Below are 26,840 nucleotides of genomic sequence, written 5' to 3'. Positions count from 1 at the left end.
CTCCCACAGAATCATTACCAGACTCATTTAACTCTTGTCACCATGTTTAAGATAACTAAGAGGCTTAAATACTATTCCATTCAACAAACAGCTTACTAGAACTTACATCTGCAGACAGAAAAGCAATTAAGACATTCTCTCTTGTCCAGGAGTTCATAGGAGGGAATTCTGAGAATGTGCAGTGTAACACACATACACACACACACACACACACACACAAATAGACTTAACCCACCCAAAGGAGGAGGATGCCTGAACTAAGCCATAAAAGATGAGTAGGAGGCAGCCAGGGTAAAAAGAGAAAGACAGACATTCCAGGCAAAATAAATAGCATAAGCAAAGCCAAAGAGCTAAGAAATGGCACATCCTACTCAAGGATCTGCAATTAATTTAGCTTTACTAAAGTATTTCAGTATGAGATGGGGAAAGCTGAGAGGCCAAATCACAGAGGTCTTTCATAAACCATTCTATCAAACTTGGGACTTGAACCTGCAGACAACAGCTCTTACATACTGTGTGCTATATACAGCTCACCAGTAAAACAATCAATCCTTCCCAAGTGTGCAGTCCAATTTACCATCAACATGCCTAAGAGCTTTCTTCAGCAACTCCGCATACATACTGTTTCAACCATATCTGTCAAAGGGATAGAAGCAGGTCATGCAACATAATGGCAAGGGCTGGATGATGTTCTTAGACTAAAAGTCAGGGATAAAGCAAAATATCAAGCCAAAGCCAAGCCAACTCAAGCCAGCATCAAAGAAAGAACCTTGGCAGCTGGAAAGCATGTTGAAGAGAAGTAAGAAACAGAAGTCTCTTGGAGAATCTAACAAGACAGCCTCTCATTTTTATTTTACAGCCAACACAAATTTCTTTCAGCCACGCTACAAAAAGTACATACAAGGGCTGGCACTTACCTTTGGAAGTACATTTCTAAAGTCAATTTTCATGCTCAGTCTAGGTTTTTGTTTTTTGTTTTTCAATACAACTTCCACCATGCCCTACTGATAGAACAGGATACAAAACAAACAGTGCCATGATAACAAAATGGGGGGTACCAAATAATAGAAGTTTAAAAAAAAAAGTCCATTTTATGGTTACTCTTTGGCCATGACACTCTCCACTGGGAATCTCTATCCAGGAGTGGGGACCTGGTGCTGAAGAATCATACAACAGACAGGCTCAAGGAGATTATGTAATTCCAGCTCACTAAACCTGGGTGTGCAAGCTAAAGAGTATCCATTCTTTCAGCTGGAGGCAGTCTTCACCTCAAAGCAAATAAAGCAAATATTAAAATTCATCCAAATCAGGAACTATCACTATTGTGTCTGGATTCTCAGACTGTTGCTTTTCAAGAAGCAGCAGTAGTTGTAGTGAAAATAGGGCCACAGAAGGCTTTTAAAAGCATCCCCAAAGATTCAGAACCTAAGCTTCTGCTGTTAAAATGTTTGACGGCAACCTATAAGAGCAAACTCCCACCCAAAATTGTACTGCTTTTATAACCAAGAACCATAATACAATAATCAGGATGTAGAATAAAAGTTAATACACAATTCAAAGGCATTCTCCAAAGCCTTTTCAAGAGACAAAATACCAGTCCAGTGCCTCCATGTGCGAAAGACTTTCCTTTCCTTATAATGGTATTTTATTATAGCAGAATTTGACATGTGACATATAACCAAAAAAGTTACTGTATCAATTCCTAACAACTGTAGGGTAGAACTACATATTTTTGTCAATACACCACAGAGCATTTTCAGGCTGGGATATATATTAAAAGAAGAAAAATATATGGGGAACAGAAGGCAGTGGAAGGAGGAAATAAAAAAGCAGGCTAAGAGTGAGGGAAAATGATACTACCTACAAGTTTTAGAGCTTCAAACATCACCAAACAGGAATGAAATCAAGACTCAAAGCCAGAGTCCAAACCTTCCCTAAACCCTATAATAATATAAAAAAACAGATCTTTCAATGTCCAGACAATTACCTCATCTTGAGAGATTATCTCAGATGAGATACCAGAACCTGAAGCTAATAAAATTAAAATGGATCTATGCAGTTATCTTTGGTACATGGATGAAGGTAATTTTTCTTTTTGAATTTTTATCCATTCATATTTTCTGATTTTTCTCCAATGAATATCTAGTACTTATGATAAGTTTATACCATATTGCATGATAAATGATATGTTAATTATATAAGTAATTATATAAGTTGCTATATGTCATAAATAGTAACTTGACAACTTAAATAAAAACAAATTCTTTTCCCAAGAATGAACTAGGTCCATTTTAAACAACTGTAGTTTAAAATGTCTCAAGAGGCTGGAATGTTAGAAAAATACCCAGTGACCCTCAAAAACAGCAGTAAATCTTAAAAGTGGTAACACCTTAGTCCTGATTAACTCCAAAGGAAAAAAATATCCTTATCCACTTTACAACCACCACCCAGGATTCAAAAATGTCACCAGATTTTCCAGAGCTCTCACAGAAGCTGCTGGAAAGAAGGATTAGATATATGGGAGTGGGGGAGCAAAATCTCTATTCTAAGCAGCATGACAGAGAACAGGATGTAACAAAATAAATCTATTTCCGGCAGAGCCACATGGGTCCTCGGTTGTACTAGGCCCAGTATGAGACTCAGCTGCCGAAAAGGAACAGATTCCCCCACCAAGCTCCAGGTCAGATCAGTCTGAACCCAATCCCAAAAGGGTTTACCAAGATCCACAAATCCTGAGATTGGAGAGAATTAAACAGTTGAATTAAGTACATCGGGGCCTTTGTCAATTAGCATCTGTGGTCCAAAGAGGAAGGTTATTCAGAACTAAGGGAGATGACTAAACTACAAGCTTAACCTCCTTTTCAATGAAAATGATAAAGGTAAAACGAAAGTTTACAAAAAAAGATAAATTGGGAGGGGGATGCACACTCATATTTCAGCGTGCCTACTGTGTGCTGCATACTGTACTATTGTGATCTCATTAACTCTCACCCTACCTCTGGCCAGACTGGCACGTTAGCTTTAAAGAGGAAGAAACTGAGGACCAGACACAGAAAATAACCTGCCAGAGGTCAAAAGTAGCAGATTTGCCCTTCTAACTCCAAAATCCCTACTTTCTCCACTAAATTATACTGCCTCTCACTTCCTTTGCTTGACATTAAACTCCCTTGAGCAGCAATTTTTTCTCACCTATTTATAAATTTTATCTACTTGTCACCCATACATACTGCTGATTGGAGTGTAATAGGTACAACCTCTCCTGTTCAACTTATCAATACATATTCAATAGCTGAAAAACATGCACGTCATTAACTCAGCAATTTCAAGTGCAGGAAATTATAGTAGGGGAAAAAATAAAGACAGGTCCAAAAATACAGCTAAGAAGATATTTATCACATCAGTCACAATAGCAAAGGAAAAAAAGGCCCAACAATAGAGACTAGCTATACAAATTACAGATCATCCAGAAGACAGAATATTATGTGTCTACAAATAAAAATCATGTTGTAGGAGTATATGTATTGACCCAGAAGGATGTTTACAATACATGGAACATTACAATACACAGAAAAAGTTCAAGAAACATTAAGTGAATAAAGGCTACAAATATAGGACTTCCATTTATGATCCCACATTTTTATTTAATAAAACATAAAATGTGTACAAAATACCAGAATTAAATATAGGTGATGTTTATTTTACTTTTGGGGGGTGTCTACTATAAATTTCAGATCAGCTGTCAGACAATGGGCAACACAGTACTCAGTTTTCTCAATCCTCTCTCCACCAGGCCACCTCAAAACAGAGTTAATTGCCACTTCTGCACTGTTTCTTAAGACTCTGGTCATAGCAACTTGTCCCCAGTTCTAGTCTATTCCCCTTTGGTGAAAGTGGCCAACAGATGGGGTTAAGCTAGGTATCAGAATTTGGTTACACTGTGAGGTGACAAGGATGCTAACCTAAATTCATTTCAAAGTCTGAGACTTCCAGATAGCTCAGGGTACTTGCCAGATAACTCTTAGGTACTGATGTTCTGTCTTATAAGGCTGCCATTTCCAAATAACTGACAATCATACTCCACACTACATGACACCTGAGAGGACTTCCAGGAGAGAGAACTAAAAATTCACCTTGTGATTTAGACATCATTTGAGACTTGAGGGACATCTGATCTCATTAATCTATACCAGAGAACCAGGCCCCACTCTAAATTAACCCAACTTCCAGTTTCTTGCGATTCCAAATACAAGCCCTGGCTCCACCCCTTCCTAGTCCTTCTATCAATTCTGAGTCAAGATACTTTAATTAAAAAAAAAAAAACTTTAATCAGAGAACTTCTGAACATGTCTGCACAGGATCTGACTGACCTAAGCTCTACTAAATCAAAATTCTTGCCCTACTTTCATGTGAGAGAGCGCAAAGTTTGCCATGATTTTAAAAGAACTTGAAAGTGAAAATAAAAGTGAAAAATTTTTTTCTCTGATATAACAAATATTCTCATTTTTTCTAGGAGGAGATATAACTTTCAGGAAGATGACTTGACTCCACTCACAATGGGTCTGACTAACTCAATTACAGACAGACCACATCATAATCCTCTTTTAACTTTTCATTTTAAACTAAGCAGTCACTCAAAAAGGCTTATTGAACATGTCAGTATAGTACAATGCTTCAATAGACAAGAAAGAATTCGCAAAACCAAGAACTGTGATATTAAAATTGTTTCTGGAAATAAAGCTATACTATTTCCCAGTTCGCTAAAGAACGCAGCTAAATTCCTAAAAAGTATAAAATATTTAAAGAAATGCAGTTTCCCTGCTTTTAAGAGTATCAAAACTTAAACCCTACGGATATTTTAAAAACACCAAAACACCATAAATAAAAATCTTTCAAAGACTTTCAAAGCTTCCATCATGCTTCCTCTTTCATTATTCGCTCTGAACAAGCACCTATAGAATGAAAGTTGATCCTACAAAGAAACCTTTTGAAGTCAAACCTTAACAGCATTTGAACAAGCCCTCTAATATTTTCTAAACACTGCTCATTTCTCAAATATATACTTATTCTCAGAGACCTAACAAGCCCCATCCCAAAGAAGCACACATCCCAAGTTGGCAGTCTCAATCTTTTTAAAATTTTATACATACACTAACACATTCAACTGTATGTTGACTTATTTAGAAAACAATGGTAATCAAAATTTTGCTTCTTCAGCTGGGAATAGCATGAAAAGTGAGCTGTCAAAGCCAACGTATAAAAGGGTATATTTTATCATCCCTTAATTAAATTTATAGCAAACTTTACACTTGCTCTACTTTCTCATATAGCCCATTGTCCTCCTATCCTAGGCTGACCTTGGTTTCAAATAAGAGTGAAGTTGTGTGCCTCACAATCCACTGGGCTTTGGGAACAAATGAATCTGTCTTTCAGCCAGGGGCTAAGGCTGCCTTAGTAAGGGATTCCTGCTGCTTGCTGCACAGCAAGGATGTCTTTGATTCCCTTCACACTGTCTGTCTCCTGCAGGCAACTGGGTAAAGAGAGTTCTCGCTGCTTGAAGTCAGAGATTTCATTATATTCTGGAGCTGAAAGGGACTCTACAGAGCATTCCGTCCATCTTCTTAAAATGCTTTTCTAGCCCAGGTCCTCTAAATCTCTCACATCATGCTTTTGGTGCGCATCCCCTTGAAAGCACCTAGTCTCGACAGCAGATAATTACTGCTAAACACATGCTACAGTAAGGTCACCCTGCAAGTTTCAGACTCTTTTTGCAGCAGTACATATGGACATGGGTAGACTGTAGCACTCTGGAAGTCCTCACACAAAGGAAGTAATGAAGTTTAAGATGGAATGCCCAAATATAAATTTAAGAGATACTGGACTTGTTAAAAAAAACTGTTCAACTTCACTGTTTTAGTAACTTTATGAATGACTCAGCTATAAGCCCTCAGCCAAGATGTTCTACAAAGCACAGAACACAGATGTCACCATCATAATAAAATTTTTCATTAACTCTGAGAGAATACAGTATTGAGAGGAGGATCAGAAGACAAATCTCACAGGGACATTTCCTACTGTGTTTAAGAGGAAAAATAATCCACGAGCCACATTTCTCTATTTTTTTTAAGCCACATTTCTTTTCACTGATGAGTTAAAATTCTACAAAGAAACAAAAGAAACAGCTACCAAGACTGGGATGTGAATGAAAAAAGGTTGAAAGGGTGATAATACTATTAATTTGAAAATAAATTCATGAACTGGTCTATAAACCACAGAAAAATCATGAAGTAGTAAGTCTTCTTTTAAAAATTGTATTTTATTTCCCGGGATGCCCGGCTGGTTCAGTTGGTAGAGCATGCAACTCTTGACCCAAATGTTTTAAGTTTGAGATCCATGTTGGGTGTAGAGATTACTTAAAAATAAAATCTTCAGGGGGTGCCTCAGTGGTTCAATTAGTTAAGCCTCTAACTTCTGACTTCAGTTCAGGTCATGATCTCAGAATTTTGAGACTAAGCCCCACGTCAGGCTCTGCACTGAGTGTGCAGCCTGCGTAAGATTCTTTCTCTCCCTCTCCTTCTGCCCCTCTCCTCCTGCTCCCCAGCTTGTGTGCTCAAGCTCTCACTAAAAAAATTTTTAAAAATAAAAAAAAAAGAGGGGCACCTGGGTGGCTCAGTGGGTTAAAGCCTCTGCCTTCAGCTTGGGTCATGGTCCCAGGGTCCTGGGATCGAGCCCCACATTAGGCTCTCTGCTCGGCGGGGAGCCTGCTTCCCTTTCTCTCTGCCTGCCTCTCTGCCTGCTTGTGATCTCTGTCAAATAAATAAATAGAATCTTAAAAAAAAAAAAAAAAGCTTTTTAAAATAAATAAATAATAAATGAATAATAATAAAACAAAATCTGCAAATAAGAAAATGAAAGTAAAAATTATACATTTCCAAATAATAATTTATTAAAAATAGTATAATTTACAAGCAATTGGTAAGGGAGTTTACCAATGCATAATGTAATGTTTTTAAGTCCTTACAGTGCCTGTACACAGCAGGAACTCAATAAATATTTGTTAAGTTATCAAATAATGAACTACGAAAGTCCAGAAAGTCTATATGCAGAGCAAAAACTTGATTCAGGGCCAGAGAAGAGTATGTTATAATTTTAAGGGGTTGATGGTAGACATCTGTTTTTCGGCCACATTGCCTAATCACAGTGATTGATTCAGGAGTGGTGGGCACATGTTCTATATCGAATCCCAGGGCTTCTATGGAAGCCTAAAGAAAAGAGATTCTTTCCCACTGAGCTTGAACATGACAGGATGAAAGTAGGAGCTACTGATGCCTTCATGCTACCACAGGGAGAGTCTGGAGTTGGTTACCAGGAGGTATCACTTTAGAGTCTGAGAAAGAAACCTGAATCCACACCTACCTCTAGATTTTTCAAATTACATATTCCTTGTTATGGCTTATGACAGCTTTAAGTTGGCTTTTCTGCCACTTTAACTGAAAAAATCATAACAAACCTTAAATACTTAGTTCAAATACAACAGGCAAATCTCAAAAAAGGTATTTGATATGGCCAAAGACACAGTATTCTGCTGGAGAAACTTTCTTATATACTTATTTTCTTTCCTAAGAAATCACTTTATTCTAAAACAAATAAACAAATGTACTCAGAACTAAATGTTCCAAGAATATCTCATTCATGCTATACCACAGACACTAGGGAAAGGAAAACCTATATAACAGGATGAACTAATCAAAACTCTAAGAAGACCGTACAAAGAAGGCACAACAGAAAAGAGAGTCCTTATTTTCCAAAGAGCTCTGAAACCCAACACTGAGAAACCTGACCCACATTTTTATAGGCACTTCATTCCAAATAAGTAATGAGAATGGCATTACCAAGTACAAATACCAAATAAATTAAAAAACCTTAGGAAAAAATATATAGTTATCATCTAAAAATACAGAATTTCTGCAAACAGCTACAAAGAACAGTTACAAGCAGAGATTAATCTGTGCCCCTCCTGTTAAAAACTAACCTTATTCTGTGCATTTTTACATAACTTTATTTCTTCATTCATCTTCTTTTCCTACATTTTTTTCTTTTATTTTCATTTTCCCACTTATTTTGTTTTTATCTTCCTACATTAAAGGTGTCATTGTAATCATTCAAATGGGGGGTGGGGATAAAGTAAGGTTTAAGTATATACTAACAGTAGCAAAAGTCACTACATATCTGAATTGAGAAAAAGGAGAAAGTTGAAAACAAACTATAGGAATATACTCTAATACTGATTGTCAATACCGTATAATGTGTCATCACCGTCCTCGACAAAACTGACAACTACATGCAGGCATTCCTGCGCCAGCTTACTGGTTCACCATCTACAATCAATAAATTATGCAGTTTTAACTCGGAAAAATGTAAATGCATATGTACAGTACTACGTTTCTCTAAGAATCAGCTACTTGGAAAGGATAGAGAACATCACAAAAGTAAGAAAGCACCATGGCGGAACAGGGAGCCTGATGCAGGGCTCAAACCAGGACCACAGGATCATAACCTGAACCAAAGGTGGACGCCTAATGACTAAGCCACCCAGGTACCCTTGTGTGTGTGCATTTAGCTTAGTTCCCAGGCACCTAGGTGGCTCAGTCGTCAAGTGTGTCTTCAGCTTGGGTCACAATCCCAGAGTTCTGGGATCGAGCCCTGGTATCACATCACATCAGGCTCTTGCTCAACGGGAAGCCTGCTTCTCCCTCTCCCACTCACCCTGTTTGTGTTCTCTCTCTTGCGGTCTCTCTCTTTATCAAATTAATAAAGAAAATCTCTAATAATAATCATCTTTTGTTTTGTTCTTATGCCCTCATCTATTACAGACACATACTGAACTATTCATGGATAAATGGATAAGACAAAAAGTAGAATACAGGAACATTTCCCAAGGTTTAATATTCAAGGTGATTTTTGGTGGTATATAAACATGTTTTAATGTTTAAGAGCTATATACTTAATTTAAATATATTATAAAAAATACATAACTAGCACATCAAACCCATGATTTTGTAGATTTTAATTGCTTAAGGTATGTTTTCCCTAAGAAAGCATTTACTGAGCTGAGGTTAAGATCCCAGATCCAACACTACCTGACCTTAAGTAAGGCAGCTATTTAGAGGGCCAGAGAGGAAAGGCTGGCTACGTTAAAGCAGACACCCAATAAATATTAGCTACTATGTTATTAGTAAAAGCCAACCTAAAATTCCAACAAAAAAGTCACATACGAGTAGAAAAGACTGGAACTGAAGAGAATGAGGCAAGCCTGGAATGAAGGAGGGAAGAAAGCATGAGGTCTTATAAAGGCAATGCAGGCAGGGGTAGTGAAGGCCTTTCTTGGCCTTCTCTTCTCCATCTCCCCAGGTACTGAGAATATGCTGCTGCCCACCTATTAGAGCCTAGGGGCCCTGCTGCTCCTGGGCCTCTGGCTCTTGAGAGTGTAAGCCACCACTGAACATTCCCTGAACTAAGGTGATAGCTGGAGGTACAGCTTCTAAAACCATCATTAGAGTTTTTCTTTTCCTTCCCCAGGGGGGAAGGAAAAAGAACACAAGGCTTTGAAGAAACAGACAGATGATAAATAGAGACAAAATCACTATGTAACCTTGAGGGGAAAAAAAATCCCTTCTCCGGTTTCCATTTCCTCACATGCTAAAATGTGGAAAATAAGCCTATCTTTCATTCAAAGTTATAGAAGGTTAAAGGAATAATGGATGTAAATCTAGCATTTAGCAAGTGTTAGTCCCTCCCTCATTACTTTGGCAGGAAGATAGAGAACTCCTGGTGAATACAAGAAGCTGGGATGAAATGCACAAAAATAGTCAAGAATAGCTCTTGGATTGCATGGGTTTTGAACCAAAATAAAGGAGGAGAAGCATTCTGGGGTTGGTAAGTTTGGGAAATACTGGGAAACAAATTATTAAAATGACAATTATCAAGTCAATTTCCAAGAGGAGATTATATGAGAAATTTACCAAATTTACTTGACCTAAGGAAGCAACTCCCAGGAACAGCGTTCCTATTAGTCACGGACATATACATACACACACGGAAAGGCGGGGGGGGGGGGGGGGGAGGAAAAGAAAGAAAAAAGAATTAGTAGTCATAGCAGCTGACAACTCCTTCAAAATGACAACTATTATTAGTATTAGCAAAATAAACTGGACAGATTAAAAGTCAACGACAGGTTTATGGGGCACCTGGGTGGCTCAGTGTTAAGCATCTGCCTTCTGATCAGGTCATGATCCCAGGGTCCTAGGATCAAGCCCCACATCGGGCTCCATGCTCTCTACAAGAATCCTACTTCTCCCTCTCCCACTCCCCCTGCTTATGTTCCCTCTTTTGCTGTCTCTCTATCAAATAAGTAAATAAAATCTTTAAAAAAAAAAAAAAAAAAAAGAAGAAGAAGAAGTCAATGACAGGTTTAAAAATCTGGCGAAAAGGCAGAAAGGGAAAGAAGGGATGCTTCTGGACCTCCTGAGAGGAGTTTCTAATGGCAACAGTTTAAACTTCAGGATCAAGTTATTTAAAATTAAGGGATGATACTGAAACTGAAAACACCAGGCATTTAAGGAGCAAATGTATTCATTTTAAAAGTAAATATAAACTTCTGGTACAGATAGTAATTCTCATTTACCCTTCCAAATTTATTCCTCATTCAACTGGGCAGCTGTAAGGCACGCACTGTACTAGATACTGGGAATATGCTATGAGCTGAATATGACATGATAGACATGATCCTTGTCCCCGCAGACATTACTTTCTAATAAAGGAGCTGTCTAGTGGGGAGTTATGCAATACATTTATTAATTTCAATTATATTCACAGCAGCAAAGGAAAAGAATGGAGCATTGTAAGAATATGACAAGGGAATCTAATTTTGGGGGTACCTAGGGGACACAACCCCTAAGAGCTGATGCTTGAACTCAGCTCTAAAGGATAAGCAAGGGTTAATCAGGCAAGAAAGGAGGACAGGGTGAACCCTTGTAAATAACAAATAACAGATGACAATGCTTGTTAGGTCAAGGCACTGGAGGAAGGGGTAGGGGAATCACTATGACTAAGGGCAGAAAGATAGAGTGAAAAACAAAAAACAAAAACAGGCATGACTTCCAAGGGAAACAGAGGTGTTAAGTTTGGGATTTCTGATAGGTGCAACTGAAATCATCAAAGGCATGTCAAAATAAAAGACAATCTACACTGGTACTAGAAATCTAGATAGGATGCCCTCCACATATATAAGACATTTCAAGGAATTTCTTTAAGATACAAAAAAGAAAAAAACTGGATCGGAAAGTAGAGTTCACTAAATGTAAACAAAGAAATGCCTACCTAAAAAGTGAATGGAATTCCCAGCAGAACCTCACCTCCTACATCAAAGGAGGCTGACAGAAGTGAGCATCCTTGAAGCATTGAGTGAGGCCAAACATGACGGATCTCTCAGTACTTCATAAAGATCTGGAGCCAGGGTCTGGCCGGAGCACGGCCTGGCTTATTAAGCTTGCCACAGACTGTACATTGAGTAAAGCAAATACTGTACATTGAGTAAAGCAAATACTTCTGCAGCTGGCTTCTACCAAAAATGGCCATTTTGATAACAGAAAGGCAACACTGTCCAGCCACAACAAACTCACCCTGGTGACTTCCTTCTACCACATTCCCCAAAGCACCTGGATTTAAATCAATAGAGTACAACTACAGCTACACATTTCCCTTTCTTCATAAAAGAAACGTATATAGCCACAAACATAATATATCCAATATCACTAGTAATTCCAGAAATAATTCATTAAATTCTTTAACCAATTGGTATTATTTTTTAATTAATATTCTAAAATGGCATCAGCATGGAGAAAATAGCACTTTTAGAGAGAATAAGGTCTGTTTTATTATTTTCATGTAAGTAACAGAGAGTGGGTGAACTTCTGGCCTTATAAAATACACATGTTCTTGAAAATGTAATATATCCTTTGATCCATCCATTCTACCCCTCAGAAATGATCCCAATACTCACAGATGTGTTCAAAGATCAAACTATAAGAACAACCCAGTTTTAAGTTGCTACAAATCAGAAATATTTTTTTAAAAAAGAATTTAAATGTCAAATAAAGGAATAATTTCCTAACTAGTTAGCCATTTCTACATTCATATATACAAAGCACCCCTTCAAAATACTATAAGAGAAATATAAAACAGTTCAGAAAAATGCCACAAGTATTGCTGAGTTTTAAAAGCAGTTTGCGGGGGCAGCTGGGTGGCTGCCCAACTCTGGATTTCGACTCTTGGTTTTGGCTCAGGTCATGATCTCAGGGTTGTGAGATTTAGCCCTGCATCAGGCTTGCGCTGAGCATGAGCCGGCTCAAGAATCTTGCTCTCCGGGGCACCTGGGTGGCTCAGTGGGTTAAAGCCTCTGCCTTCGGCTCAGGTCATGATCCCGGGGTCCTAGGATCGAGCCCCGAGTCAGGCTCTGTGCTCGGCGGAGAGCCTGCTTCTTCCTCTCTCTCTCTGCCTGCCTCTCTGCCTACTTGTGACCTCTGTCTGTCAAATAAATAAATAAAATCTTTAAAAAAAAACATCTCGCTCTCCCTCTTCCCCCAACCCCAAGTCGCACCCAGACATGCTTGCTTGCTCTCTCTCTCTCAAAAATAAATAAATTAATTAATTAATTAAAATAAAGGCAGTTTAAAAAACGATTTTATGTGTGAAAAATACATATGGAACATACATAAAAATGAAGGAAGGGAAATACACCAAATAGTAAGTCCTCAGGGGAAGTTCTGACTCTTTTACTTATTTTACATTATTTTTATTTTGAATTTTTCTATAATAAACATGGTTAATTCTGTAAAAACAAAACATAAGCTTATTATGTTCTTCAACAATTTTTCGATAGTGTTTTAATGTATGTGTAAACAAAAGCACTGAGCTAACTGGATAACTATATGGGGGAAAAAATGAATCGTGATCCCTTGCTCAACCATTAAAAAAAAAAAATTGTTTTAAGATGGTAAAGCCAAAGTTGTGAGTAAATTATCTTTAAGACCTTAGAGTAGGCAAAATTTTCTTAAATGGGACACACACACACACACACACACACAAATAAATAAATAAATAAATAATGAAAGAAAAACCTGTAATTCAATTTTGTAAACATTAAGACCTTCTGTCCATCAAAAGACAATAGTAAGACACTGAAAAAGCAAGCCATAGAACAGATGTCTGCAATGTGTATCTGACAAAGAAGTTGTTTCCTGACAACTATAAAGAATTCCCACAAATCAAAAGGAAAAGATAACTAATTTTTTAAAAGGGTCAAAAGATTTGAATGGATATTTCTCTAAAGACAGTATCTGAAAGGCCAATGGGCACATGAAAAAAATGCTCATTAATCATCAAGAAAATGTGAATTAAAATCATAATGAGACTCTACTTCACACATATAAGAATGGTTAAAGCTGTCTGACAATGCCAAGTACTGATGAGGCTATAAAAGAAACTGGAACTCGCATATATTGTGGGGAGAGTCATAAGAATGTGCAACAACTTCGGGAAAAGATCTGGCAGTTACTTGGAAGAACTAAACTTTCTGCCAGCAATTCCACTCCTAGGTATACCCAAGAGAAAAGAAATATCCAAATAAAAATTTGAACACAAATGTTCATATGAAATTTATTCTTAACAGTCAAACACTGGAAACAACCCAAATATTCTTCAGCAGGACAATGAATAAACAAAACATTATATACCTGTGTAATGTAATTGTGCTAAGCAATGGAAAAGAATTAAAAAGTGATTCAACAAGAATGAATCTCAAAAACATTACACTGGGTAAAATAAGCTAAACACAGAATGCCTGCAGTATATGCATGCCATACAATTTCATCTATATGAAATTCTACAACATGCACAACTAATTTATAGTTATACAAAGCAGGTTACCAGAGGCCAGGTATAGGGGTGGGGGAATTGCAAAGGGAAGTGAGAGAATTTTACAGGGGGGTGGGGGGCAGTTACAATGGATGATAGAAATGTTCTACATATTGATCATGTAGTGGTTATGTAAGTGTATATAGCTCCCAAATCTCAAGCAGTACATGTAAAATGAGCACACTTGACTGCAAGTAAATTATATCTCAATAGTTAATAGTCATAGATACCATTACACATTCATTGGAATGGTTAAAATTAAAAGGACTAGCAAAACAAAGTGATGATTGGAACTCCCCACATTAGAGGTAGGAGTATAAATCAGTCCAAGCACTTGGAAAATAGTTTAGCAGTAACTACTAAAGCTGAACATATGCCTATCCTATGATCCAGTAATTCCACTCCTGGTTTTTTATAAGTGATAGAATCAACTGCTTATGTCCACCTTAGAAGTGTGATATATCAGCCAAAGACTGCAAACGATCCAACTAATTAATCAACAGTAAAATAAACAAACTGTGGACTATATATACAATTGAATAATGCACAGGGAAAAAACCTGTTACAACAAAATGAATGTCATAGATATAACAGCAAGTGGGGGGGGGGGGACCAAGAGTATAAGCTGTATGATTCCATTTATATAAAATCCAAAAACAGCCATGACTAACCTACAGTGAAAAAGACTAGAATAAACCTTTAGGAGGATTACTGACTTGGTGAGGCATACGTATGAGGAAGCCCTTAAAGTGCCCTGAAGTGTTCCGTATGTTGACTTGGAGTAGTGGTTACACAGTGTTCTGTTTCCACATGTAAAAATTCATTCAGCTGTACACTTAAGATTTGTGTTCTACACTACACGTAAGTTATAGAAACAAACATGTACGAATACCCTTTAAACCAATCTTTGCTCATCCTTTGAAGCTGAAGCTTATTACACAGAATGCAGATTTGGCTGGTCAGTGTGAGTCACTCTCACTCCCAGTCTTGTCACTTAAGTGCTCTCCAGGTCTATTTCCCTCAGACTGCCTAAGCCAGCAGTGCTAATAAATATCTAGAGTAATAGCATTGGCAATGGAGCTGGATAAAGTCATGCCCCAATAGGACAGGGAAGATGTCCAAAATACTTATTAACAACATAAATTATTTTAATGGTGTGATTTTAAATGTACCAGACAGTCCCATGTCAACTCATTACCCTTTGGATTAACTTCCTGCACAGACTGTGGTGAAAATTAAATGAAGCAGCCAACTCTCTAAAAATAAGTATATAGTTTAATTACTATTTTTGCCTGGAAATTTAGCTCTATAATTAAGAAAAAAAATTACAGTATATTCACTCCATACACAACTTCCAGAAATAGAGCCAGAGTTAGATTTTTTGACAAAAGGTGCTACTGGCATATTATAAAACTAAACTTTACACAGTGACAATGCAAGAAACTATTACTACTGTCTTCCAAAATTAATCAATAGATTATGAAAATATGTGGTTAACTTCCAGAAACCAACTTGTGAATGCAAAGCCTTTTAAAAGCATGACTTCATGTTTTAGTAGAGTTTGATTTACATCTTATCAATATATATATACACATACACTCTACATTTTAAAATGTCTCATTTTCTCCTCTCTGCACCATCTGTACTACCTAGTATTACCCTGTAATATTCCAACAGTCTACGGACTGGTCTCACTACTCCAATATATCCTCCAAACCGATAGATCTAAAGCACAGATCTTTCTCAAGCTTTCAGTCATTCCTCCTCTCAAATCACATCTCCCACCCTCACACCCCAACTCTAATCCTGCAGGATCACACATGTTCAGAAGCTTGTAAGGGCCAGACAGATAAAGACAGATTTACAGGAGCTATAGGGACCAGGAAAGCACAAGCCCTGACTCTAATAAAAGGCAGCCACTCCTCAACTCCAATTTTCAGACAAACCAGAAATTAGTGTTTTGATAAGAAGTTTCTCAAAAATTTTTTTTAGATTTTATTTATTTGTTTGAGAGAGAATGCAGGTGGGGGGGGGGGGGCAGAGGAAGAGTAAGGGAGTTCGCCCTGGCAGGGCTTGACCCCAGGACCCAGAGATCATGACCTAAGCCAAGGCAGATGCTTATCCAACTGAGCTGCCCAGGCAACCCCTATCTCAATTTTTTAAATCTATGCAGACCAAATAAAATATATCTGTGAAGCTCGATGCATAAGCTACTATTTCATAACTTCTGACCTAAAGGGTAAAGTCCAAAATTTGGTTATAATATATCTTTGTAAATCTATCTTCCTCAATCCCACCACGCAACTTATACTCCAATATTATTCACAGAACTACTCACCTGTCCCACCCAACAGGCACTACAGACCATTGCCTGCCTGCCAGTCATCGTTCACTGGTTTACCTTTGCCACGAGAGCCCTCCCTTCCCCCAATACATCCATTTTTCATGTCTAGCTTCTGCTCAGGCCTCAAAGGGTGAGTAAAACATCATGATCCCTCCCAGCTTTCACACTGCACTACAGTTTTTTATGTAAAAGACTGTAAGCTTCTGGAATGCACTACAGTTTTTTATGTAAAAGACTGTAAGCTTCTGGAAGCAAGGTACATTTCTGATTCTGTTCTGCACGCCCCACATGACTGAACAGTACCTGCTTGAGTTCATGTTCAATAATGAATGAAGCTATTTATCTTCTATTTACATAACAATTTGTATCTCAACTTGATAGCCATTATACACTAATATGGGCCCTTAGATTTTGAAAATCTAAAGACAAACAGGTTTAAAAAAATATCTCTGTAATACTAAATTTGAATCAGAACTAATAAGATCTCATGGTTCTTTTTAAGTATACTCTTTAGTTCTATCTACTGAAAGGCTCTAAAAGCAATGACAACCCAACAACAAGGCTTTGGACTTCTAAATACCATTCCCCACTAAAAGGAATCAGAGCTTCTTGGAGAAATGGTTGATGCCTGAAATGCAGAGAAAATATCATATCAAAAGGAAGCAAGGTGCTACTTTGAAGGGGTTCTCATTAGCCAAATCAGAGACAATAAAGACTGCCGGAGCACCTGGGTGGCTCAGTCACTTAAGCATCTCAATTCTCGGTTTCAGTTCAGGTCATGGTCTCAGGGTGGTGGGATGGAATCCCACCTCGGGCTCTCTGCTCAGCAGATTTTCTTCCTAATCCTCTCTCTCTTCCCAACCCCCCCCTCAATTTCTCTCTCAGATAAATAAAACTTTACCAAAAAAGACTGATTGTTAATACACTAAATAAATAAAAAGTCCATGAGGGTATAATGGTACACAAATGAAAGGAGGAGAAACAGGGATGGCCTCTGTGAATGCTAGCTAATAAATGTAGACAGAGTGACAGAAAACCATAATTTTGTAACTCCTATTGTAATAACGGACTTCAGGATCAGGATGCTAAAACCATTTGGGGCGCCTGGGTGGCACAGATGGTTAAGCCTCTGCTTTCGGCTCAGGTCATGATCCCAGGGTCCTGGGATTGAGTCCCACATCAGGCTCCTTGCTCAGCGAGGAACCTGCTTCTCCCTCTACCTCTGCTGCTCCCCCTACTTATTCTCTCTCTCTCTCTCTCTGTCAAATAAATAAATAAAATCCTTTAAAAAAAAAAAAAAAAAGGATGCTAAAACCACTGGGTGAAATGTTGTAATGGAATAGGATATTTACAAGGTTCCAAAATACTGTCCCATTAATTCCTTTCTAAAAGCAGAGGATAAAATTGTACCTTTATAAATGAGAGACCTGGCTATTGCCACCTTAGCCAAGGGATCAAATTTAACATAGCTCATAATGGGATAACCTGTCATCAAGTGCCTCCCAACATGACTCAATGCAAAGTAAGTACACTTCACCTACGATGAAGCATTCTTGTCAGAATGTTTAACCTGGTTGCAATCAAGGCTCTCACCTAACTTCCAGTTTACAGTAAGTACAGTAGCTAGAGAGACAAGTTAAATGACACTATGAGGAAATAAACAAATGAAGAACATCCTGGAGGACAAGTGAGCTGGACTCTGCAAAAATAATCAATGCCGGGAGAGGAGGGGAAAGGGCAGAGAGAATGTTCCAAATGAAAAGAAATTGAAGAGATATAATAACCAGACACAATGAATGTATTCTGTTTGAATCCTGGCCTTTAAAACAAAATCGGGGGGGGGGGGCGGGGCGGGGGGGACAGCATGCCAGAAAACACATTCTTGGGACAATTAGGAAAATCTAACTGAATATTTGATATTACATTATGGAATTATTTTAATTTTTTCACACATAAAAATAGTATTGTGGTTTTATATATGAAATAGAAATGACTACATATAATATGTGGTTATAGATCTATATATCTATATATACCTATATGTACCTGGTTCTGTGTGTGTGTGTGTAGTTTTAGAGAGAGAGCCTATACTTATTCTTAGGAGACAAGTGCTGGAATATTTAAAGGGTGAAGCATCATCCTTGCAACTTATTATCAAATTTTTTAACAACCACAAAGGATATGTATTTGAGGAGAGAAGAACAGAAGATGAGAGAGAAAGAGGAAGAAGGGAGGAAAGTGGCAAGTAGGAAAAGGAGGAATGGAGGCATGGAGCAGAGAAATAATACAAATATGGCAAAACTCTAAACAACTGTTGAGTCTAGGTGGAAAGCCTATACAAGTCTTTGTTGTACTGGGTTTCCCCCAACTCTTCTGTATATATGTGAAAGTTTTCATAATAAAAAGTTATGGGGCAGGGGGAGAAGCACAACTAAAAGAAAAAATATCAGCTTGAAATCCACATAACACCATGAGCGTATCAGGGAAAAAGAATATTCTCAAACAAAGTCTTGAGAGTATATACTGCAGCAGTACAACTGGACGGCAATGTGGCAATGTCTATCAGATTTTTTAAAAGCATCTATCTAATGAACTTTACTCCTAGGAAACTTTCCTGAAGATAAACTTCTCCACATGTAAAATGACACAATAATACACTAAGTTATTCTTTACAGCATTATATGTAATAGCAAAAGGCTGGCCATAACCTGTACATGTATCAGTCCAGACTGGTTTAACAAATTACAGCACCTACAATAAATCAGCATGCATCTTTTAAATTATCTCTTCAAAAAATATGGGTGCTCTTTGGGAACTGATATGAAACATAAGCATGTCGTGTTTTACACTAAAAAAAATTCAAGGTGCAGAAGAATATACATGAAAGACATATACATGAAAGCTACACAAAAATATGGTTGAATAGCTGGAGTCAGAAGGAACAGGAGACCTGCCGACTTTTTTTTTTTTTAGTCTACTCCCTTTTGTACTTTATGAATTTTGTAGCATACACATATACAATGTATCCTAAAAACCTTTTTGTTAAGTACTGATTTACTGTAGCTAGAATGAACTCCTCATATCTCCATGCTTTCATTACCAAAACCAGGCATTACAGATCACCTGGGAATTAGGGCCTGAAGTCAGTGTGTAAGGTAAAAATAGCCTACAGTAAACATCTGCCTTACAAATCCCTTAAATACACGCCACACTAGACTGACACACCATCTCAGTAATTCCAACACAGCTAATATTCACTCCATTTGAACAGTTCACTGTTTCTTCAACTGACTAGTATACAAAACAGCTGGCTTGTCCTTTGGCCTCATGTTGTGATATTAAAAATGTCTTTAAAGTACCATAATCACACTTATCTCAGCTAGATGAGCAGCAGTCAAGAATTGAGACAGGCTGAGAAAAGAGCAAATTTTCGTTTCTCATGTCACACTTGATCCACAGCCTTCACTGTTCAGGTTATTTTTCCCTTGCTTTGGTCATGAGATGTATGGAAGTTAATTTGCTTAAATGTCCATAAGACACATAGTGACAATGTGGAGTTTTAAAAAACACATTTCAAAAATTGTACCTCCATTAATTAAACAAACCATTATAGTAAAAAAAAAAAAAAAAAAAAAAAAAAAAATCATAACCCAAACATAATGGGCTAATTTGCAGACTGGGAACATACTGTAATGGACTATCCAGATTCAGATGAAAAGGAGAGTGGTAACACTGCTTGATCACTATCACATATGATCTAAGGTCATGTGAACTTACAGTCCATGTCTTTATGTTAGCATTCCCATACACTGATACATAGATTCCTCAATCTATACTCAGAGAAATCTTAAAAATCTACTGAGTAAAGTGAGTTACCAGTGGAGCAAAATAAAAGTTCCCAAATCTTTCTCTCTCCCCCTGCTTTCTCTGATGCTCATATTCCTACTAGATACTTCTCAAAGAGGATTCACGACACACAACGCAAATTCATTATAAATTAAATTCATTCTTTTACCCTCTACCTCTCCCATGCCCTGTATGCCCTTCTTCTAATATTCCTCATCTTGGAAAAGATAGTAAACATCCATCTTGGTGCCCAAGGCAAAAATCTAAAATTCATACTATAGTCCATCCATCACCTACTCCAATAATTAATCCTCAAGTTCTGTAGATCCTACCACCTACATCTTTTCTTAAGTCCAATCCACCTTCATCACGCCCACCATCAATGCTTTGGTTTGCCTTCCTCATTGCTCACTTGAACTAACTGGTCTCCCTGCCTTCAGGCTCTCTAATCCACTTTGCACACACCTGAAAAGTTAACTTCCTAAAATAGAAATTTGGCTATGTTACTCTTTCTTCCTTCATAACAGAAGAACAAGAGTGAGTCACAAAGTAATGATATAGCAAGCTAAAAACAAGCTCATTCAATAACATGATAAAATCCAAAGAGAATGTACCACCGAGTTTATTTTTTATGAGTTTGTTCTTATTCTACCCCACACTACATAACCAAACTAAATAAGCCAATACAACTGTTTTGGTCTATAGACTACATGGAAGCAAAAAAAATCTGACTGTCTGCCTTCTTAGAGTCAAAAATGAATACAAAATGAATCACAGTGTGATAAAGGCATTTATTTCCTTCAGTTTTCTGAAGGGAAATGAAGGGTTTCCCAGACCTATGAAGTCAAGAATGCATTCAAGCTGAAATGTACTAACTTGTCTAAAAGTGAATGCCTTAATCTGAAAAGGTTTGGGGAAATTAAAAGCAAAGAGAGAAGGATGCCTAGGTGGCTCAATCGGTTAAGCATCTGCCTTCGGCTCAAGTCATGGTCCCAGGGTCCTGGGAATGAGTTCTGCATCCAGCTCCTTGCTCAGCGAGGAGCCTGCTTCTCCCTCTGCCTGTTGCTCCTCCTGTCTGTGCGCTCTCTCTCTCTCTCTCTCTCTGACAAATAAATAAATCTTTAAAAGGGAGGGAAGGGGCAAGGAAAGAAGTTGAAGGAAGAGGTTCAGCCATAGGAAAAAACCACCCATCCCTACTATAAGCTGAATGAGGTTGTCTCAGTCCCAGTCCAGCAAATATCTCACTTTTCTGGTTGAGTCCATGCTAACTATACAATCTGACCTGAGAGGTCAAGTCTATACACATAAGAACAGTATTTCAGGCATTTGGCTTGAGTCTTCAGGTCCCTCTAACTCGGTTTCTTACTGAAAACTTAAACTGGTATATTAATTAGGACTAGTAACCAAATCTACCTATCAAAAAGGTTTATATTAATCATACCAACATGCACATACCATTATAAACTAGTAGACTGGAATTCTGGAATTTACTTATCAGTCTTTCACAGCTGGTTAATACTGGCCATACCTGGGACGAGGCGTTGCTTTGAACATGCTGACCAAATCAGATTTCTTGGGGTTTAAAACCAATGAACAGACCCAGGATGAAGGTAAATTCTAAAACTGCACATGTGGCTATTTAAATTAAATAAAATTTAAAATTCAGGTCCTCAGTTACAGAGCCATATTTCAAAACAGCCACATGTGACTAGTGGCTACCATACTGAAGAGCAGAGATACTAAACATTTTCATTACCATAGAAGTTCTACTGGACAGTAATGTTCTGGAAGATAGCCTCCAACAAACCCTACTATGAATCCATCTTGGGTAACAGTCTGATAGTCTTGAATGACTAACACGGAACTGAGATCTAGACTGTTTTCTACCAAAGGTCAGAAGTAGATACTCGACACAACAACTGTTTCCTTTTCCTTTGCAGTGATTTCAGTTTTAGCACTCAGGATTTCCACCCCTCTTCTTTTTTTTTTTTTTTCCTAAAGATTTTATTTATTTATTTGACAGACAGAGATCATAAGTAGGCAGAGAGGCAGGCAGAGAGAGACAGGAAGGGAAACAGGCTCCCCCCTGGGCAGAGAGCCCAATGCGGGGCCCCATCTCAGCACCCTGGGATCATGACCTGAGCCGAAGGCAGAGGCTTTAACCCACTGAGCCACCCAGGCGCCCCCTCCACCCCTCTTCTTATCACTGGATGACACTTGATACTAGAGACAATACAGCACAGACTTTAGAAGCACACTCTCTGAAGCCAGATTGCCTGGATTCATACCTATCTTTGTCTCTTCCCAGACATGAGACCTTGGACATGTTATTTAATTACTCTATCATTCAGTTTCCTCATCAGTAAATATATAATGGTACCTTGAGTTACTACGAATATTAAAAGTTTATATATATGAAGTGCTTATAATTGTGCTCCACACAGAATAGGTTTATGATAAAGACTTTTTTTTTTAAGATTAAAGGAAATGGATAATCTGGAGAATATATTAAATACCAAAAAGGGATGCCTGGGTGGCTCAGCTGGTTAAGCCACTGCCTTCAGCTCAGGTCATGATCCCAGCGTCCTGGGATAGAGTCCTGGCTTGGGCTCCTCGCTCAGCAGGGAGCCTGCTTCTCTCTTTGCCTCTTGCCTGCCACTCTGCCTGCCTCTCTCTCTCTCTATCTCTATCTCTGACAAATAAATAAATAAATAAACTCTTTTTAAAAAATAAATAAATACATACACACATACCCCCCAAAAAGTCATGTTTTCAAGAGAGCTGCCTTCCAATGTAAGGCAGCTTTGTTACTTGTAAGGCTAACAAAGCACAGGTCAAAGAAGTCCACATAATAAGCTACTGAGCTATTTAAATAACCAATAAAAACTAAGGAGGCACTGAGAAGATACAGGTTCAAGTTCACTAGAGCATATGATATTTCCCTGTATACACCATGTTTTGACATTTAAATGCACTGTCTCTCTTATACTCCCTAAGTTACCTTTATGTTCACTTGATATACTGACTGAAGATCTTGTAATTTCTTCACCAAGCAGAAAGACCACAAGATATAAAAATACCATGCCAAACAATGATCTATCATGTGTTTTCCAAGTGGAAACCCTTTATGGAAAACCACACCTTGCTCTTGCAGATGGGCAATTTGAAAATCCAGAAGATGAAGTTCAAACTTCAGCAAACGCAGTCACATGGAAAGAGCCAGAACTTTGGAAACATAAAAACTCAAGCCTAAAGCGTGGCTTTGCCATTTACTAGCTGTATGACCCAGAGCAACTTGCACTTACTTAATGCTTATGAGCTTCATTTCACTAACTATAAAATATAAGGTTATAGCATGTGCCAAATGAGGAAGAAATATATGTGAAGAGCCTCTAACAGTGCCTAGCACTTACTAATGTTCAATAAACAGTTGCTACAGTTAATAAATCCTCCTGAGGACTCCCAAGAGTCCCAAGAATAAAACACCACTACTTTATATGGTAACTACAATAACTATTTTGATCTGGTATTAGGTATAAACCATGAGATAATACCTTAAAATTATCACCTGTTTTCCATATTTTACAAGCTATGCCCCAAACAAACTTCCCTTGTTTACTGTACCCCCTGTCTGACTATAACTATAAACCATTTGGGCCTACAATAAAAATAACTGCACTTCTTACACTAAAACAAAGTGTCTACTAGAAATTCTTCCAGACACCATCACTAATCCATCCCAAACATGAACACTATATCTAAATATCTAACATTTCTTCCTTTCTCTATCAATGGAAAAAAGTGAAGAAATTCGTTTTTTAAGTTTCTTTCAGTGCGTTGAGTTTCACATAACAAAACAATACAGGGTAATTGCTTACCTGGACAATATTTTGTACTTCAGATCCACCAATCCAGAATGAATGGGGGTATTCCCTTTCAGACTAGTCTGAGAAAAGACAGCAGTCAAGCAGCTTCCAAGATTCTTTCCGTTTACTGTATCCAGCTTTCTTCAATAAAATCCCAAACATGCACTTCGGTAACTGTTGAAAGACAGAAAGCAATCCATACACCCACCATGGCACCAGCGGCAAAGGACAGCCACCAAGAAATGGAAGGAAGGGTCAATGGAGTGGTGGATCTGAGGCACAGAAAAAAAGTTACAACCCCTGAGTCAGCTATTCGGGATAAAAGTTCTGCAGCAGCATTCCTCACCTCTGTGCTGACAGAAGGATAAGAAATTCTACATGGCAAAGAAGGAAACATCCCTAGTATTAATTTTTACTCATGATAAATATGTAATTCCAAATGAGAGCAGCTAAACACTTACTCTACTACCCACATAAATTGTCTCGGACCATTCGGCTACAATGAACTTCCTTCTCCATTTTCTAAGACAGCTCCACCACCATGACAAAAAATTTGGCACCCAAAATTAATGATATGAGAGGGCTCAAATATATCCCAATAAAGACATTTAGGCATCTAGCAAGACATCTTTTGGTTTGCTACCTTTAAGACATCAAATCTACACACTACCCAAATCTTCAACCCTCAACTGAAATATAGGATGTTTTAGAACACATGGCATATTTTAAGAGTGAACTTCTGATTCAGTAAAGGCCAATCCCCCACAACTGGCTGGTCATTGGGCTAAACTAAGGAAAATTATAAAAAAACACAATTTACTAAATGACATAAGCCCATAAATACATAAGCCCAGTACACACATTGTATCAACATTCTTTTACTACCATACCAACTCTTCCATTAGGCTGCAAATATATAAACAAAATATAAGGGAGACAGAAAAAAAGCACTCAACGGGATAACAAAGATAAAAACTTCAAAAAGCAATCAAAAGACTGTTAACTTACTTGGACATAAATTTCCTGCCTCCTCAATTGCCACCTTGCCAAAATGTTCCTACAGTAATTATAATACCTACCTTTATTTAAAGACTACTAATAGGCCAGGCCTTTTACACTCATTATTCATATTTAATTCTCAAAAAAATGAGAAGAAATAACTTGCCCCAAATCCCACATCTACTGAGTGGTAGAGACCATGCCCTTTCCAACAAGCCCTGTGGCCTGCCAAGTCTAAGGACCAGAAAGGCCACGACTCCTGGGTTAGAAGAAACCGAGCTTCACCATCAAAGGTCCTGAGTTAATTAACATCAAAATGGAGAAGTAAAATATACCAAAGAGTAAATATTTCAGCCTAGCCGAACTAAAATACAACTGAACCAGTTAAACCATCCTGAAAGAGATAACTCTCCATATCTCAGCACTTAAAAAAGCATTTCTTAACAAAGGGTCCCAATATTAATGATAAAACACATTATAATCTTGTCCAAGTAGGGCTTTGTGTTTAGCAGCAAAGACTGTGTATGCGACAAAGAATATCAAATCCAGATGAAATGGAGGAATTTTAAAATTCCAAGATCTGTCAATAAAAAGTCCACAGGCAGTAACTAAAGATGTTTCGATGTATCACACTGTAGGCAAAGCAACGGGAGTGACTGAAATACCAGCTTATTATTAGCCTCACCACAACGATCATATGGAAGTATCCTAATACCCACAACTTAAAAGAGTTCACATAAGTAAAATCTCAAGCAAAGAATGAGTGGCTCAAGCTTCTCCCTTTAAGCGATATCACCCTGAAGCCCAAAAATAAACTGAAAACCCAGTTTTGATAAAAGCAACTAGTGAGCTATGGGCTAGCAGCTAAATCCTAAAAGAATGTGCTCCACTTTTCAAAGTATAACTTACTGCCATAACCAAAATGCTGAGCAATTATGGCAAAACACAACCACAATCTGACTAATGGACTCATTTCTGAACCTCTTGAATCACCAAGCCTTTTCTTGTATTACTGTGTTAATTTTCTTCTCTTCCCTTCAAATATTTACTGAATGCCTAACTGGTGGCAGGCCCTCTGCTGCTAGAGCTACAAAGCTTAACAGAAGCCAGACCAGGAGTGTAATGACTGACTTCTTCCTGTCCTCTGCCCCTTTCTCTTTGAGTCTCCCAAGTGATCATTTCACAGAACCAAAATATATTTTATTATTAGTTCCCGAAACTAGTTAAACATTCTCAATTTAATTCTTAAAAAAATAAAAATTAAAAATGACTTAAGTTCCTTTTTCTTAATAGTAGAGCTCCAACGTAATTTTTTTCCTGTGGCTCTGAAGCAAGCTATTAGAACTGTTTCCTATATTCATTATAATTATTAGATTTACCCATCTCTGCACTCAAAGACTTTTTTTCATTTTATGTGTTAATATCCCATTGTTTCTACTTCACAGTTTTCCACCCTGTGAAGGTCTTTTTTGTTGACTAACTGTGAGAAGGAATTTCCTAAAAATGCTTCCTGCTGACATCACAGAACCCTGCAATCTTTAAATTTTGTTAAAACAAAATTAAGATCCAGGTTAGAGATACCCTACTGGACTGTCAGGTCTTCCTGGTTTGTCTCTCATTTGCCTACAAAGACAAACTTCCTGTTAGGCAATTGTGATCAGCAGAAACTTAACTGAGGCTAACAAGCACATTCTTGACCGACAGGTTTTTTCCCCCTTTGTCAACTAATTCAATGAACAACAATACAACCCCGGAGGAAATCTTGTATAATACCCACTGCTTATTCTGTTAAAGGTCAAAATCATCAGCTTTGC

The 26,840-nt window shown here is 37.8% G+C and overlaps 1 protein-coding gene across 7 annotated transcripts in view; it reads right to left on the bottom strand.

Moving 5' to 3' along the window:
• Positions 1-26,840, bottom strand: part of FBXW11 (F-box and WD repeat domain containing 11) — a 121,191-nt gene that overhangs the window by 87,970 nt on the left and 6,381 nt on the right. Inside the window, exon 2 of one of the 7 annotated variants that reach the window (XM_004737608.3) lies at positions 24,040-24,201. The exons of the other annotated variants lie outside the window; for them this stretch is intronic. The gene's annotated coding sequence lies outside the window, so the exon portion shown is untranslated. The remainder of the gene's footprint in view (positions 1-24,039; positions 24,202-26,840) is intronic. 7 annotated transcript variants of the gene reach the window in all.

This window comes from Mustela putorius, unplaced genomic scaffold (assembly GCF_011764305.1).
Source record: "Mustela putorius furo isolate JIRA1106 unplaced genomic scaffold, ASM1176430v1.1 tig00000145_pilon_pilon_pilon, whole genome shotgun sequence".
NCBI classification, from domain to species: domain Eukaryota; kingdom Metazoa; phylum Chordata; class Mammalia; order Carnivora; family Mustelidae; genus Mustela; species Mustela putorius.
The sequence above is the reverse complement of the archived record's forward strand: the minus strand, read 5'-3'. Positions and strand labels throughout refer to the sequence as shown.